The sequence below is a fragment of the Falco peregrinus genome, chromosome 1 (assembly GCF_023634155.1).
Source record: "Falco peregrinus isolate bFalPer1 chromosome 1, bFalPer1.pri, whole genome shotgun sequence".
In the NCBI taxonomy this organism is placed as follows: domain Eukaryota; kingdom Metazoa; phylum Chordata; class Aves; order Falconiformes; family Falconidae; genus Falco; species Falco peregrinus.
In genome coordinates, this window is record NC_073721.1 from 76,949,322 (window position 1) to 76,965,943 (window position 16,622).

Below are 16,622 nucleotides of genomic sequence, written 5' to 3' on the forward strand. Positions count from 1 at the left end.
CTTAGCAGAATAGTAGTAGGTTCTGGTACCCTCCCCAAAATTTTAGCAAGTCTTCATATTCAGATTATTCCTAGTATCCTTCTTCTGCACTGAACAAAGACCTGCTAAAAATGTTCTACCTGTTCTACAGCCTCTGGAAAGTAAATTCAGCTGTGCATGTGAAAAATACGCAGACAAAACCCACTTTAAAATGAATGGTTGAGGTCTCATTAGCATCTAGAAAATATCTTAACAATTAGGACACATTGAAGAGCTTCCTCTGTGTTTAAGATATTGTGAAAACATCAGCCTAGAGCCAATTGAGGCAGTAGCAAAATATATATTATAATTAATTCAGAGCATACATTTAAACTTAACCCCCTAGATGCTGACATTTTAACAAGCAGCCATTGCAGGAAAAAACAAGCAGATGCAGAAATTCTTTATATTTGGGTAAGCAGGTGTTCTCTCAATTCTGCAATGATAAGTAGACAATTAAAAAAAAATAAAAATCTTTGCTTTTGTCCTGTACTTACATAAATCATTTGACTGTAATTCAGTAAGTTAACTTAGCGTTTGTGATTTCATTCTATTTGAGTAAGCAGTACAGCCTTAAAGAAGCAGATTTGTAGAGCAAACCACTTACTGCTGGGGGTTTCACACCCACACTATTCATGATGTTTTACTTCATGCTAGCTCAAAACCTATGGATTGAACTCTAAGTAATGGTTGGGGTGCATTAGGTGCACTCTTGGAGTACGTCGCATTTAGTTTGTCCAAAACGAGTTCAGCATTAGTGCTTTGATCCTTCTCTGCAGCGTGAACCAAAGTGTGGTGATTGGGGGCCATCAGGAGATAGCTGGAAAGCCACACTCTTGAACCCAACAGAAACACTAATACAGAGATGCTGTTGACTATTATTTGCCTCCACAGTGTTGTGTGCACACCTCCTACAATTCTTGTGTCTGCTAGAGAGGTCTTCCAGTGGGTAGCACTGGGGACAGTTCCCTGATGATGGGAAGTGTCTGGAAAGATACTGGCTCTTGAACTGTTCCTGTGACTTGAAATTACTCTTAAGATAGCCTAAAGTAAAACTCAGTAGTAAGTAGAAGTATTTCAAATGTCCAAATTAACCCATACAATTACAAATTTTTATAAAATCTATAGATGAAAAAATGACAGAAAGAGCATGTTTACACTAACAGTTTGGACAGGCCATCCCTGTACCTAGCTGACTTGCCTGTTAGGAAAATACATACAGCACTTTTGTCAGGGATTTTGTCTTCCTTCACTACATCTCCATGTGCGTTATTCAGAGATAATTTTCTTCTGGTGTACCACGCAGTCTGCTGTAACTGGTCACCTCTTTAGAGCCCAAGGTTTAATCTTATGCCTCATGGGATTTTGGTCATGGTTCTACCATCAGTGCTGCTTGTTCAGTGCTGTGCTGTGCTAGCATAACCTGTTGTGTGGCTGTGTGGTCAGGCAACTGAAACAGGTAAGACTTAACCTGCCAGAAAAAAGGGATCCTTTCCAGCTGAATCAGCTGTGTGATCTGGTTCAGCACTGAGCTCTACCGATTTCTGCTTAAGTAGGAGAATGGTGAACAAGGCTGGCAATTCTTTTACTTCTACTCTCAAATTTTTTAGACTCTGTTCTTTCTTTAGTGCTTTTCTATCGTGTCACTTTTCACTCTGTGCAAAACAAATTTGACTGACTAACCTAATGGAAAACTGCTCTTCTTTTTGGGAATTACTTTTCTGCAGCCTGAACAAATTGAATCAACTCAGTGAGGGACCTCAGGAGTGCCAGTGTGAAGGAGGGGCTGGACTGCACAGGTGGGATAGATAAGGATGGGAGATGGGACTTCTGCTTTCTAATCACAGCTCAAACATGTGATCATGTGTTGGTTTTGTGTAGTTCACTTGCATTAATTCAGAAGATAGTCTTGACACTCCTTTATCTAACCAAGTGTTGTCTCCTTTCTTAGAAGTTTTGCTTTGTCAGGCCAGGTATCCTATCAGTGGTATTTGCTAGCTTGTCCTGACTGATGTGTGAAGGCTGCCCCTGCTGAATAACAAGCAGGAAAAAAACATAGTGAAGGAAGGGAAGGATTTGTCCATTATAGGAAATTATTTTGTGGAGGAGGTAACTCAAGATATAGTTTTCCATTTTGTATGTAAACTTCTTTGATTCTTGTGAGTAGTAGCTAGGTGAGTGTAAAGACTATGGTAGGCATTTATGTTTAATGAAGAGCTGAACATTTGGTAACTTGCATGTGTTAAGTAGGTAATGAGAAAATCTGAACATTAGACTTCTGCAATGTTAAACTTAGGAAAAGGTGAACACTGTTATGCATTTACACACGAGTAGGGTCTCTTCTTGTTAATGTGTAATTTTTAATAGTCAAAACTTCTAACATTTATTTTTTGTAGCTTATGGTCTTGACTATAGTGTGCCTGACAACCAGTTTGAAGACTATATACATATAATGTGTATAAACATTTATTATATATCAAATAATAATTAATAAGTATATGAAAAATTACCTATGCCTGCTAGATCTATTTTGCCTTCTGTTTGAGAGAATTCTTTGGTACCATTCAGTCTGTCATCTTACTTAGGCTCAGTATAGTTTTTCTAAGCCTGTCTTTACCAGTGTGATTAGCTAATATGCTACCTGAGGATGCGAACCTGATATGTACTAAATGGCAAGTTGATATGCTATTGACTTTTTTTTCTGTTATTGGATGCCTGTCTGTACACCAACTATTTAAAACATCTGCATGCAAGATCATTTTCTAATCTTACTTCTGTCTTGCATACCACCTTCTTGCTCGCCTGAATAGAATCTTTACCTTTCTTTTGGGTGGACTGTTACCCATGTGATGGAGGTAACTGGACCAACCAGTCATAGGCATCAGCTAGTTGGGTATGTCAAGCTTTGGGATTGATAGTTCCTTAAAAAGGGGGAGGGACAGGGATGAAAAAGGAGGATAGTTTAGTTTATACAGTTGTGGTCAGTGGACCATGTGCATTTATTTAAGGCCTTATTTCACTGCAAATCAGAAGCCCGCTGCTTTTCTCCAATATTGTATGTTTCTGTGGTCTCCATGGCTATGAATTGTGTATTGACCATGGTTTTGGCACCCAAATGCAGTGCTTGGAGGTAAAGGTAGCTAGCTAAACTGAGTTTTATAACTTGCGATGTGAGTAGCTTCTTCAGTATTAAGTGGAAGTGTGATTTTTTAAAATAGCAGAAAATACTGAAATGTTGTAGTAACTGAAAAAGCAATCCTAACATTAAAAAACAGTCTTTCTGGAAGAAAAAAATAAAGATTAATAATAAAAATTGAATTTTATGGGAAGCGGGAGAAAAAGAAAGTATAGAGGGGTATGATAGCCACATATAAATCTAAACCATATATTAAAGTATAGCTTATAGCAAAGAATGTAGAGACTGAGGCTATATGAAGGAGGCATAAAGGCTGTTAATGGAAAGCAGACTAGCTAAATGGGAAAAGATTTGTGTGCTTAGTGATTATGCCTCTGCAGGTATCTTCAAGCATCCCGTTCACTAGAAAATTTTGGCACGTTGCTTAACAATGGCAAAATTAGGAAATTGTTTTTATAAAAAGAATAGAGAAATAAACTGAATATACCAAATACTTGTATTTAAAAATCCCGCACTGAGCCTTATTCAAAGTTGACAAGTATTGAATCTTCTAGCAATTTTTTATGTTAAATTTGTCTTTTACTCCATTTTATTAATTGTGAAATTAATCCCGAGTAGAGAAGTAATCCTGTCCATGACATCTCATTTATCCCAGAAAAATTGTTCATGTATATGGTGAACAAAATGTGGACTGATCCAGATGATAGTATTTTGCCAAGATCGTTTTCAGTTGATTTCTGTAGGTTTACTATGAGTAAATGCTTGTACCTGCATGGTAGAGATGGGAACAAGTTGCTGCCAGTAGAAAACAGGTGAGATTTTTTTTCTTTTAGTAATAATGCATGAGAAAAACTGGTCTTTGGCCAAGGCATTAGTGCCCCATTTTCTTAGGGAATATACTGGTGTCAGGCATTCAAAACTTATATTATTACTGCAGTGCACTCTTAACAAACTTCAGTTGGAAAAATCAGAAGTCACACTCTTTAAAAAAGACTGGATGGGTACGATCACATCTGGTTGCCTTGTGCACCATCTGTTGTCTACTGATTACAACTTGAGAGTCAGTGACCTGTGGCTGCATACAGTGGCCCAAAACTCGGTTGCCTTCGATTCACTTAATTGTGCTCACAGAAGCATATGGTACTTGTTTGTGGGATATTTCTCCTTTTCAGGGATATTGAATGATTGGCTTCCTGTTTTCTGAAGTGACTGTGCTACTGTTGGTGATGTCTGGTTGATCTGTGAATCTGCTGCTACTTTTACTAATGTCTTGTCTCCTTTCAGGATAACATTAGATTCTGTTTATTTTAATTAATTTTCCTTATTAACCTATATAGAACTATTGGATATTTGGTGAGGTTTCAGAATTTAATTATGGCTCCTATTCCAAACAATATAAAAAAAAAAGTTTTGAAAAAAGGAGAGGGGAAATAAAAAATATACTCCCAAGATATTCAGCTGTTCATCTTTCACTTCACCTGCTCAGCATTAAGCAAAATGCTTGAGCACGCTACTTTCTTCATGCTTGCAAGAGAATAAAGCATTGAAAAATAACTTCACTCTTCTTTGAAGATAAACAATGAAGATAAAATAAAACACTAAAACTATGGAAGATAAAGTAGTGAGGCCAACAGATTCCTTTGCTGTCATCTTCCATGTCTGACTTTTCATCTTTGCATTTGGTTAAGTTGCACTGGCTAAATACTGGAAATGGCTTTTCAGTGCTTTTCTGCTATTTTTGTCTTGAAAATACTTTTCAGTTACTGTTATTTCTGTTCTTGTATAAATCTTGTTCTTTGTGAATTGGCATACTTCCTTGGGAACTGACAGTAATATCTTTTGTTGCCTGTAATGGGACAAGTTATACTGAAATCCTTCTCAGCAGTCTTGGTTACCTTTGTAATATTTTTTTTCCCCTTTGAACATATGTGCCTTGATACAGAGTTTGTTGATCAAATAGATCATGTATCTTATTCAGATTATTTTTGGTGTTAGGTGAAAAAGTCAACTTCTTGAATGCAACTAGATCAGGAGCTTTCTTACAGAATTTTTACTAAATGTCAAGTGATTATTTTCTTGGAACTTTTTTGCTTTTAGTTGATGTCTCCTGCTGTTTTAGGATTTCATTATCAGATTATCAGGTCAATATTCATAATTACCTTTGTTTCGTAGTCTCACCTCTCTCTGTCGTCTTTTTTTTTTTTTTTTTTTTTTAATTTAACAAGTGACAAGGCATCTTTCAACTTTGCCTTGCACTCCTGAGCGATGACTTAGACAAATTGATGAAATACTTTTGATCTCCCCCACTCCATCTTTCCTTTTGTTAGCATAGCTCTGAGAAGAATGTGTTTTCCCTATATAACTGCTTGTAAAAGTTATGACTTTTGACCATGGTGTTAATGTTGATTCTTTCAGGGCTTCATTTTGATTGCTGTGTTTCTTTCATTTTGCAGCCAGTAGTCGGTTGTCCAGGAGGATGTGTCTGGAGTACGGACTGCTTTAATGTGGTACAAAGAAGTCGTTGAAAGAAATCACTGAAGGTGATTGTGGTGGGTTGACACTGTCCAACAGTGAAGGCCCTACCCAGGTGCTTGCTTGCTGCTCCCAGATGGGATGAATGACAGTCAGAAATGCAAAAGTGAGCAAACTTGTGGGTTGAGATAAAGGCACTTTAGTAAGTGAAGGAAAGCTGTGTGTGCTTTACCGAGGTCAAAGTAGACAATATCTGTTGCTCTCCCTCTACCAAGCCAGTCGCTTCCTTGTAGAAAGTAGATTTTGTTAGGCTGGACTCTGTGTTCTGTTGCATTTTTTTAGCTGCCTGTTAGTCGGACAGGTAGAAAAGTCTAGTTTACCTTTGTATGAGGCCTTCTGCTAGACAAAAAGCGCCTGTAAGAAATCTTGTAGCTTGTTCCTCTAATCTATCTGTCCTCTTTCTTCAGGAGTACACGCATTTTATAGATCAATGCAACGAAGCGATGTCCTACTGTATGGCTTTACCATAGATTCTAGTACACGATCTGTAGGAAGAAGAAAGACTTATAAACATCTATTGTCAGTTTACACTGTTCCTAATTGTTTTCCTAGAATTTACTTCTTGTGTTAGCTTTCTCTAGCTGCTTAGGAGCCTTTGGAGATTCATCTCCTTTTCTTGTCCTTTCAATGGAATCAGAAATGGAAATTCAGCTTCCATACTTTCAAGGAGTTTCCTTTATGGGGAAAGAAAGGTTTACATTTTAATTGTGTTAGTGCCATTTAAGTCAATGTAATACATCTGTAATGTTCCTCTGGGCTGTTCCACAGCTATCTAATGTCAATTACTGTGCATGGTTGATGCATCTGAAAATACAAACTGGCTTTTTAACCATGTTATATGAATGTAATTGAAGAAAATCCTTTTATTGGGTGCCCAGATGAGATCATTTGAGTAAGGACATGGTTTAAAGCTTGCAGTAAGTACTGCATGACTTGTCACTGCTCTGTGATTTATTCTATATAGGATGTAATTTCAGATGTTGGATTGTGACTGATAGCATTGCTTGCTGTGTAAATCTGTGTGAAGTTCTTTCTGTGAATGTATATTATTTTTATTTATATATTTTGCAGAATTCTTTTATGTAAGTAAATACTTTGCAAATTCTCAGGTAAAAAGAAAGTTCTGAAACTTATGTGTCAAGTAGGCTACATGCTAAAAAAACCCCGTTTTTTTTAAACTCTGAGGGCAAGAACTGATACTAACCTGGTATGTTAAGTTCTTGAATGAACTTGGATTCACTCTCGTAATTAGCTTTGGCTATTCCAGCCTGACTTTTAAAATATGGCTTACTAGTAAAACACACTTGTTGGTTATTTAAGAATTACTTACAGAACTATTATAATGTTATATATAAAGTATAGAGATCCCTAGAGGCCACAGTCAATTTGAGTATTAAATGGGATGCAATTTATTAAGTATTTTTCTAACAGTCTCTGCATAAAGGGCATACAGGTAACTTTTAACATCAATATTTAGCGGTTAAGAGTTGTTCTAAGAACACACATCGTAATTCTGTTTTGCTTCAGCTTTTCTGTGTTTAAAGAGAGTGAGGAGTATTATAGGATTTTTCAGTGCTTGAGTATTGTTTCTACTAAGCCTTTTCACATTAAGTAACCACGATCAGATGTCTTGAAAGCATTACATGCACACAGTTTTGTCCTTGGTCTCATTCTCTTTGGGTTTTTTTTTTAGCAGAATACTTTAGTACAGAATTAGACAAATAACTAAAAATCTGTAGAAATAGTTTGTCTATTCTGTAGTAAACAAAGATCTGTATCAATTCACCAGTGTGTTCAAATTAGCTAATTCAGAGAAGTACAATGTTAGAAGTATGTAATGTATATTTTTGTTGTATACTTTGCTCTAATGGAGTCAGAAGGTTTTGATTTCCCTCATATCTGTGTTGATCAGTATAACCAAAGTTTTACCTTTCTGGATAAGGGCTAAAGTGCAGTCACTAAAGGACAGACTTGCCATGAAAATCGTATTCTAAGAGTAATAACTGTGTATTTCTTTAATAATTAAGGTTTGCAAACCTCTAAGTTTACTGAGGCACTGCTAATCCACTGGAAATGACATACATGGAGTGATATATAGAATCATAGAATGGTTTAGGTTGGAAGGGGCCTTAAAGATCATTTGGTTCCAACCTCCCATCATGGGCAGGGACACCTTCCACTAGACCAGGTTGCTCAAAGCCTCATCCAGCCTGGCCTAGAACGCTGCCAGGGATGGGGCATCCACAGCTTCTCTGGGCAGCCTGTTCCAGTGCCTCACCACCGTCACAGAGAAGAATTTCTTTCTAATATCTAATCTAAATCTACTCTCTTTCAGCTTAAAGCCATTCCCCCTTGTCCCATCACTACATGCCCTTGTGAAAAGTCCCTCTGCAGCTTTCTTGTAGGCCCTCTTTAGGTACAGTTAAGGCTGCTCTAAGGTCTCCCCCGGAGCCTTTTCTTCTCCAGGCTCAACTACCCCAACTCTCTCAGCACACAGGAGAGGTGCTCGAGCCCTCTGATCATCTTTGTGGCCCTCCTCTGGACTTGCAGCAACAGGTCCGTGTCCTTCCTATGTTGGGAGCCCCAGAGCTGAACGCAGTGCTGCAGGTGGGGTCTCACGAGGGCCAAGTAGAGGGAGAGAATCACCTCCCTCAACCTGCTGGTCACGCTTCATTTGATGCAGCCCAGGGTACGGTTGGCTTTCTGGGCTGCAGGCGCACATTGCTGAGCCATGTTGAGCTTCTCGTCCGCCAACACCCCCGAGTCTTTCTCGTCAGGGCTGCTCTCAACCCATTCCCTGCCCAGCCTGTGTTTGTGCTTGGGATTGCCCCAACACATGTGCAGGGCCTTGCACTTGGCCTTGCTATTTTGCCTTCTTACATCTGAGGTTTTACTTCTGATAGCATCCCTCCGTTCTCCAGGGAATAAAAATTTGACATGAGAAGTTGAAGGTGCAAAGCACCATTAGTAGTTTTACCTTAATGTGGTAATTGAAAGCATATAATGGTTTCTAAAACGAACAAATACTTCAGTTAATTTATCATATTTGTCAACCTGTGTAAACATAACCTTTCTTGTGTGTTTTAAGGTTGGATATATTTTGAATGGAGGGAGAAAATAGTACATGATTCAATAGATGCAAGTTGAAAAAAAAAAACAAAAAAAAAAATATCTGCAGTTGACACAAAAAGTTTAGTGTTAACATGTAATGTGGTGATGGATGCTGGGGCCAGAGGAAGATGTTGAATCATTGTTTTAGACTAGTGAGGTGGATTTACTAGAGTTTGTGCGCTCCAGAGAGCAGAGAATATTCTCTTCATCCAGTTCTGCAAATACTCATTTGGGGATATTATGGTGGCTCCAGTGAATGCTGCATTAAAAGTAGAAGAAGCTTTATATATTCTTTAAAATGGAATGCATTGCCTCCATTCTCTCTGTGGAGCAGTGCTATTATGAGCTACGCCCCTAATCATACACTTCGTGAATTCAGAAAGCTTCATGGCTGAAGGTGTGCCCAAATTCTAAGAAGTCTTGTGTTTCTTGAGTGATATATGTAATCAATCAAAAAAGTCCCTGTAACAGTTCATAGGCTAGATCCAAAAGAGACATAGATGTGGTGATGCTTCAGTATCTTAAAATTAGCAGTTGATTAGCAGTTTGGACCATGCAGTGGGAGGGGAGCAAACAGGGTTCAAATCTTTGCGTTTTGAACTATTGCTGCATTTTCTTTCCTGTTAGAGGGCAAGTAACAAAACAGAAATAGTCCATGGAGCAGGGAGTAGAATCTAGGTCTTACCTCCCAGCTGAGTGCACCAGCTATTAGGCTACAGTGTGGTCCTTGTTGCTGATTGTCTGGATGCCATAGCATTTTAATTTTTAGCTGTGTAGTTACTTAGCTTTAGCCAAAAAGAAGCTTGTCACCATCAGCCTTTTAGTCTCTTAAAGTACTCTTCTGTGAAATAAATTAGTATGTTTGACTCTGCATAGGATAACAGGGAAATAAACCCAAGTTCCCTGCCTCTGTGATACTTGCTGTAATCCAGTATGGATCTACAGAAAAAGTTCTTTGTTGGTAGTTCCAAGCCATTTGTAGACCCTTGTACAGTGCTCTTACACAGCATCTGCCATCACCCTTTCACAGCGTGCATGTGTGGTGCTGCCTCAGGTGTAACCTCTGTGTTACTTTGCAGGTGGAGCTTTAGTCCTCTATAAAGTTTCCACCATAAAAATTAAGTGCATATGTTATCTCTGTTTCTAGGAAAATCCTGTATTGTTTGTTGGATTGCTTTGTATAGGACTTGAGGGCCTGAATTTTACTTGTATGCAGAAATGCATTTATTACATGCTACCATGGATACAGAAGCCATGCAGATGAGGAGAAAATACAAAGAATGTTTATGAAGTATTTGAATACTGTAATAGCAGGAGCACTGTTTTTTGTTGACATTTAAATGAAAATATCTCAGCATTCAGAAAGTTCTGGGGTTGCCCAGCTTGGAAACCTTACTACACCTGAAGGGATGGAGTTGCTGGACAATCAGGTTTTCCTTTCTGTTCCAATTAAATAACAAAAATTATTTTTTTTAAGAAGAGAAAACTGCCTGTTTTACTTAGGAAGGTTTGGCTTCCATGATTTCTCTGATGTAGTTGTGTTCCATGTCTTCCCATAACCAAAATGATTTGTGTAGGCTTTGAGAAGATTGTAACAAACAGGAAAAAAAGTTTGAGGGAGCTCTCCTTAGCCGCCTTCCCCAAACCCTTGTTTGCATGCCCTATGATGAAATAAAAGACTAAAGAAACAAGATATGCAGTCTGTTCTCCTCACCTCAACTTTTCACTTTACTTGATAAATAAATCCTTGGTGTAGTCCACTGCATTTTTTAATTAGTTACACTTACACAATGATAACTGCAAAAATAGTATCTGATTTTTTTTTTTTAGTAGTGGTGCTTCTATGCAAAAATGAAATTGAAGTAACTTCAAAGTGAATGGTGTCAAGTTTTTTTTGTGTTTCTTTTTGAAAAATATCCCTGTGTCTTTGCTGAATTTCTTCAAATCTGACAAGGAAATGCATCCTGAAAAACATAAGAAGTGCTGATAAGACCTTTGCCATATCTTAGCTAGCAGGTGCCTTTAGAATAAGATGGTACTGCATCGTAATTTCCTGATGAGTTACAGCATCATGATGGCATGTGCTCCCACTCAGAATCTATTTTAAGAAATGACAGAAGCACTTTATTACAATTAATCTTGTGCTCAAAAATAATGGAGTGAAGAAAGCCTACAAAGTAATGATGTTCTGGAGATCAAAAGACAACTAATAGAGAAGTAATTATTTAATCTGTATAGTAAAATAACTCAGCAGAAAAAAAAAAAACCCAAACAACAATATAATCTTTGTTTTTCATAGTTGTCTGTACATCTGTCCATATAACAGATTCAAACAACAGAATGTGGCCCCACTTCTATTAGGGAGAACTTTCAAAGACTGTTTCAAATGCTGTTAGAAATTGCAGCATGTGTTTTTATGATCAAATCTTCTGAATAGCAGAGCTTCTGATTTCTTTGCTAAAGGTTCCTATTTTGACACTGGTTTCAGTTTGTCAAGAAACTGTAGTTCACTTGAGGTACAATGATTGTAACAGGTAAGTCTCGAGATGAAAACTCTTCAGTATGCTGCAAATACTGCTCTGCTCTGGACAACTCTGTATTTTCCCAGAATGTAAGGGTCTGAAGGTGTCTGAGGAAACTGTATACAATTAATGTTTGTTGACCTGACCTTAATAAGATGAGTACAGTTTTTTGTAAATCTGTTAGTTCAGATCAGCTCTATTTTAACTCAAGGAATGAAATGCAGCTACATACACTGTAAATTATTTGGGTGTAGAAAACCTTTTCTTGTAGCTTTATATTTCACTTAGAAAACAGCACAGCTGTGCACTAATATAGTACAGATATAATATCTACAGATATAGATATTAATATAGTACTAATATAATACAAGGAGATAAACCTAGTATTAAGCTAAATATTTTAAGTCACGAGCCATAACATTTTCTGGTAGACTAGAGTATTTTTACCTTCTTTCTGTGCCGCTTTCCTACAAGCTTCCCATTCTCTGAATATAAGTAATTCCGGTGTGCCATTAACACATCACTATGTCTTGAATGGCCTGTGGGAATAATCAGAATTTGGCAAATGGAGCACGGAGGGGACTGACTTCACCTAGATTGCTTATTTTTACGTTAAGAAAGTGTAGGTAAGAAATCTTTAGGTCTCTGCAGCCTTCTGATAGAAAATTAGGACACTATTTAATGAATGAGTGCAGTGAATATGTGTGTAGTTAGAATTGCATGATTAAATGATTTGCTATGGTAAGTTTAAAAGGCTGTTACCTCGAAGTATTAGTGTCTTCCAGCCTTTGACATATGAAAATAACTGATTGTGAGAAACAGAAACGTCCTAAAGAAATTTTACCTATAGAGCAATGTTATGTTTTTAAGGTTTAATTAATGGTAGGTAAAACTGCTGTAGGTAAAACGAGGGTTTTTATCTGGCTGGAAGTTGATATGCCAGTTTTGCAAAGTATTCTATGCTATACATGAAGACCATAAACCAATACAGTCATCCCTCTGTAAGTACTGGAATTCTATGTTTTACAGACAAGGAATATTTTTTGGCAAGGTCCTTCCTAGCAGTAGGCTTGGCATGTTAAGAATTATTCTGGTGGAGGCAGTGTACAGATTCAGCTCCCAAAGAATTCAGAATTACTCAGAAGGTGCAGTTTCTCATGAGTCTTCAAATAATATGGTTTGGTCATGTTTATTTTTTGTGAACAGGTAGCCTTACAGGGTAGTTCTTGGTTTTCTGTTGAAAGATGTATTGTATACAGAATACTTAATTCACAAGGAAAAAACAAAGAGAAAAAGAATGAAGAGAAACATTTCCTTCATGACCAACAGAGGATTTCATGTGAGCTGAACACAAATTGAAACATATTTGTGGTAATATTTTTGAAGAAGTACTGTAATACTGTAAAGTGAAATAACTTGCTTTTTTTAACGTGTTCGCTCTTGGTTTTTGTTCTGGTAAGCAGTTAACCTATTAAAGGATGGAAATGTCATTGTTTTGGTCTTCAGTACCAGTGTAGCTTGAGGAACTTTGCTTGTTCGCTGACTGTATGTATGGGGGTACATTTCTGAAGCTCAGTTTCAGAGAAGTCAGAGCATTGTGTGATGGACTGTAGCGTGAAATGGGACTTACCTGAACTACAGAATCCTTATGAGATCAAGTAGTTAACCTGTGCCTGTTGAATTGGTTCCCTGAAACTTGAGTGAACAGTAATGTTTGCCTCATTCCATGGCATCTCAGTCAAGCCGTGGCCTGTTCCGTGCACTCTATTTCAGAGTTTATTTTCTTCGGTGTTTCTGAATTTGTTTTGTAGTGGTTCTATTGCTGTCACTTTTTGGTAAATGTTGTATATAGAAAACTATTTAATCTTTTTTTGAAGTTAAGTTTACTCCTAGGCCAATAGTTAAAAATCCTCGAGGTGACTGTCAGTCAGTTTGAATGTGGGCATGCTGGCATTAGAAATCATGTAGTGCGATTTTCCAGTACTGTTTCATGTTTAAAGGCATTTATAATTTGTTTAGAAAAATGTTCTAATTTGTTTTTTTGAAATTGCTCAGCTAATTCAGAAATGCTAAATTAGCTGTGTTGTAGTTTCAGTTCCTGATATGTCAGAAAAAAACAACAGGTCTGTATGTGTTAACATATCTCTATAGCTACCTTAATATTATTTTTTTTTTAATGAAATGTTTTGCTTCTAGCTTTCAAGACTTGGGATACAGGGAATTTAGTCTTGATGATGTAATTTATCAGCATTTTCTGTAGTCTGCTTGATTTTTTTTAATGAAGTTTTTCTTTGGAATTAATAAAAATCACTTAAAGTTCTCTACTGTGAGGTAATAAATGAAGGATCTGTTGTTCTTTTTGAAGAGAAAATGGATTGATGAAAAATGAGTAACTGTGCCACAATGGCCTGGCTGGCAGAGCTATACTTGCAGAGCCCTAGTGGAGACACAGAGTGTCCCAAAAAGGAGGTTTCTACTTGCATAGCCATGTGCAGCCTCCTGAAATGACAGATGGGGCAAAAATTTGCTTTTTCGCTGTTTCCACTCACTGGTTTTTCATGGGTTATGTATGGTTCTTTAAAGGGAAATTTTTTCTCAGCTCCTTTGCCTTCTACTTGACATAATGCCTGAGTTTCCTGAACTTCAGACACTCTTTAAACTTACTAAAAAAAGAATGTTTGTTCTTAGAATGTGTTTGAAACATTGAAAAATAAATGTTTCTGATATAAAGAGGTGTTGCTATTTGCAACTCTATACGACTTTTCTGCTTTTTATCCTTTTATTGTTAGCCCACAGTGTGAGAAAATCCTGTGTATGTGTTCCGCATACTTAAAGAGAAGTTCTTATAGCACAAGATTTTGTGAGATTAAAAAATTTTAAATTAAATTAGCAGTAGCATTTTTAGGTTAGATCATCTTCTTAATGAGCCTACTTGATGGGTTTTGGTTTCTTCTGTTTTAGTCATACAACTCCCAGACTTGGGTCTGTTCATGTTATATGCTGCAAAAGTAGTTGACTGGCCTTATGAGAATTTCTCAGGTACTAATGTATTTGAATTCATTGTATTTTGTCTGAAAAACATAATTGCATAAAGGGGAGAAAAAATTGGTGTAGTTTTTGTTGGGTGGTGATTTTTTTAAATTATTTTTTTCAATAGATGCCTGTGTTTGGACTCATTTGAGGGGTTAAAATGCAAATATGGCTCATTAAGTTGTATGAAGAACGTAAGTATCTTCCAGCACCGTATTTCTGATTATTTCATATTTCACGATAGGTCAGTGCTGTTATATTTACACGTTTTTAACGTGACAGAGAATATTGCCTTCTGACATGTCTCACTTCTCATTTGAAAAGAGTTTGGGCATGCATTTCAACTTGCTAAGCCAGTTTCTACAAATAGGATAAATTTCCTATTTTCCAGCCTGCCATTTGTAAAGTGTATAATGTAAGTAATCTTCTCATCAGGTGGTCCTGGCGTCGTTTAACATGCATGTAACACATTTTTCTATTTTTCTACTTAGACTAGAAAAATAAGACATAATATCCAGAGGCAGGGAACACTTAATGTTTTCCTGACTTTCTCTGTGTTCAGTAGGAGAGTGTAATTACTGTGCTGCCTCAGACTGGAATCCATGTGGTGTAGTATCACGTTGTAATAGGCATTAGGGTTAGTTACTTAGTATTTTTATTTTCCCCTTTTTTGCATGTCAGCTTAACTTCTTAGTGAAACACAAAGAAGACATACATTTTCAGGAATTTTATAGTCAAATCCAGTAGTTCTGTTATTGCCCTTCATTTGATGTTTCTTGATCACCTTTAATTAGAAAATATCATATAAGTGATATTTGTAAAGAAACCTCAAGTAGTACTGGCATTTTTTTTTCTATACAGTTTAATCTGGACCCTTCAGTATGTATATTATATACAAACTTCTACAAACAGGTTGTTTCTGTTATGGTGTATTGCATTGAAAGTTTTTGTTCTGCTAAAACTGCACAAGTACTTATGGATTAGAGTTTTACATTAAAATGTAGATGTACATTTATAGTTTGATATATTTAACACTTTTATGGCCACAGTTAATTTTCTGATCTTTAAAAGGTAATGTTTTGATCAATTCAAAGGCCTCAAATGTATGTGTTTAGCAAGATTTTATTTTTTATGTATATGCATATGTGTCTACTTAGCAGCATGTCTTCCCTTTTTCAATTTGTGTTTCCTGTGTCAAAGAGTCTTATGCAGACAGGATCTGCCACCTTATTTTTGAACTTTTTTGTTATTTTGAATTAAATTTGATAGAGGGATAACAATATTGAAAATTTTAAGGTACCTATGAAATACCTTGCTTGATAGAAGAATTGCATGCATAGGAAAAAGCTTCTATGTGAGTTCATCCCTTCTGAGGCAGCACCAAATTCCACCAAAAGTACCTGAAAATGACACTTAATTTGTTCTGTCACTCATGGAAATTCTGTTTAGTGAATGAACAGAACTGAATGTAGAACCACAGATGATTCAAATAGGTATTTTTTGTGTGTGTCTTTTCCTGGTTGTTTCTTGTTAGGATACCATGTAAGCTGTATGAATATTTTTTTATAATTTACTTATTGACAATGGCCAGTACAAAACATTTCAAAGTCACTGCCAGTTCACCTCCAGGGAAGGTATTCTTCTGAAGTATGGTAAATTGCTGCAGGATATAAGTGTGTGCATGTAATATTGATATAGTTTTGCTCCCTTTATTCGTAGTAATGGCTTGACCCTTTCAGCCTTACTAAGTTCTTGATCTCTGTGGCACATTTGTGTCAAGTGAGTTTTTTGGAACAGGACATCGACTTGCAGGACACTGTGCACTCAAAAGATACATGACTGAGTCTGAATGCATTTCATCAGTTTGTTATATAGAATGAGAAATTGAAATGGGTTGTAAATGAAGAGATACTGCACCATGAAGCAAGAGGCAACTAGGTCTCTCTGCACAAGTGGTGGGATGCAGCTTTTTTATTTAAACAAGAGGTTCCTATTGAAAATTTTATTTGGTACTCAAGTGCAAGACAGCTGAAAGTAAGCAGTTAAACTTTATTTTCTCCAAAATGTCAGGTTTGATCTATGGTTTTGCAGTGAAGGATTATAAACCACACTCTGGGATTGCATACTCTTATTATTTTCAGGAAATTTACTGAGCAAATACAGGATTATATTCTGTGTGTTCCAACACTTGTCTCTCCTTGCACAATTAGTTATTCATGAGTTTTTTCTTGAAGTTGCCTAAATATGGAACTGACACTTTTTCCCTTCCAATG

The 16,622-nt window shown here is 36.8% G+C and overlaps 1 protein-coding gene across 9 annotated transcripts in view; it reads left to right on the forward strand.

Moving 5' to 3' along the window:
- Positions 1 to 16,622, forward strand: part of GPHN (gephyrin) — a 297,031-nt gene that overhangs the window by 11,612 nt on the left and 268,797 nt on the right. The gene's annotated exons all lie outside the window — the stretch shown is intronic.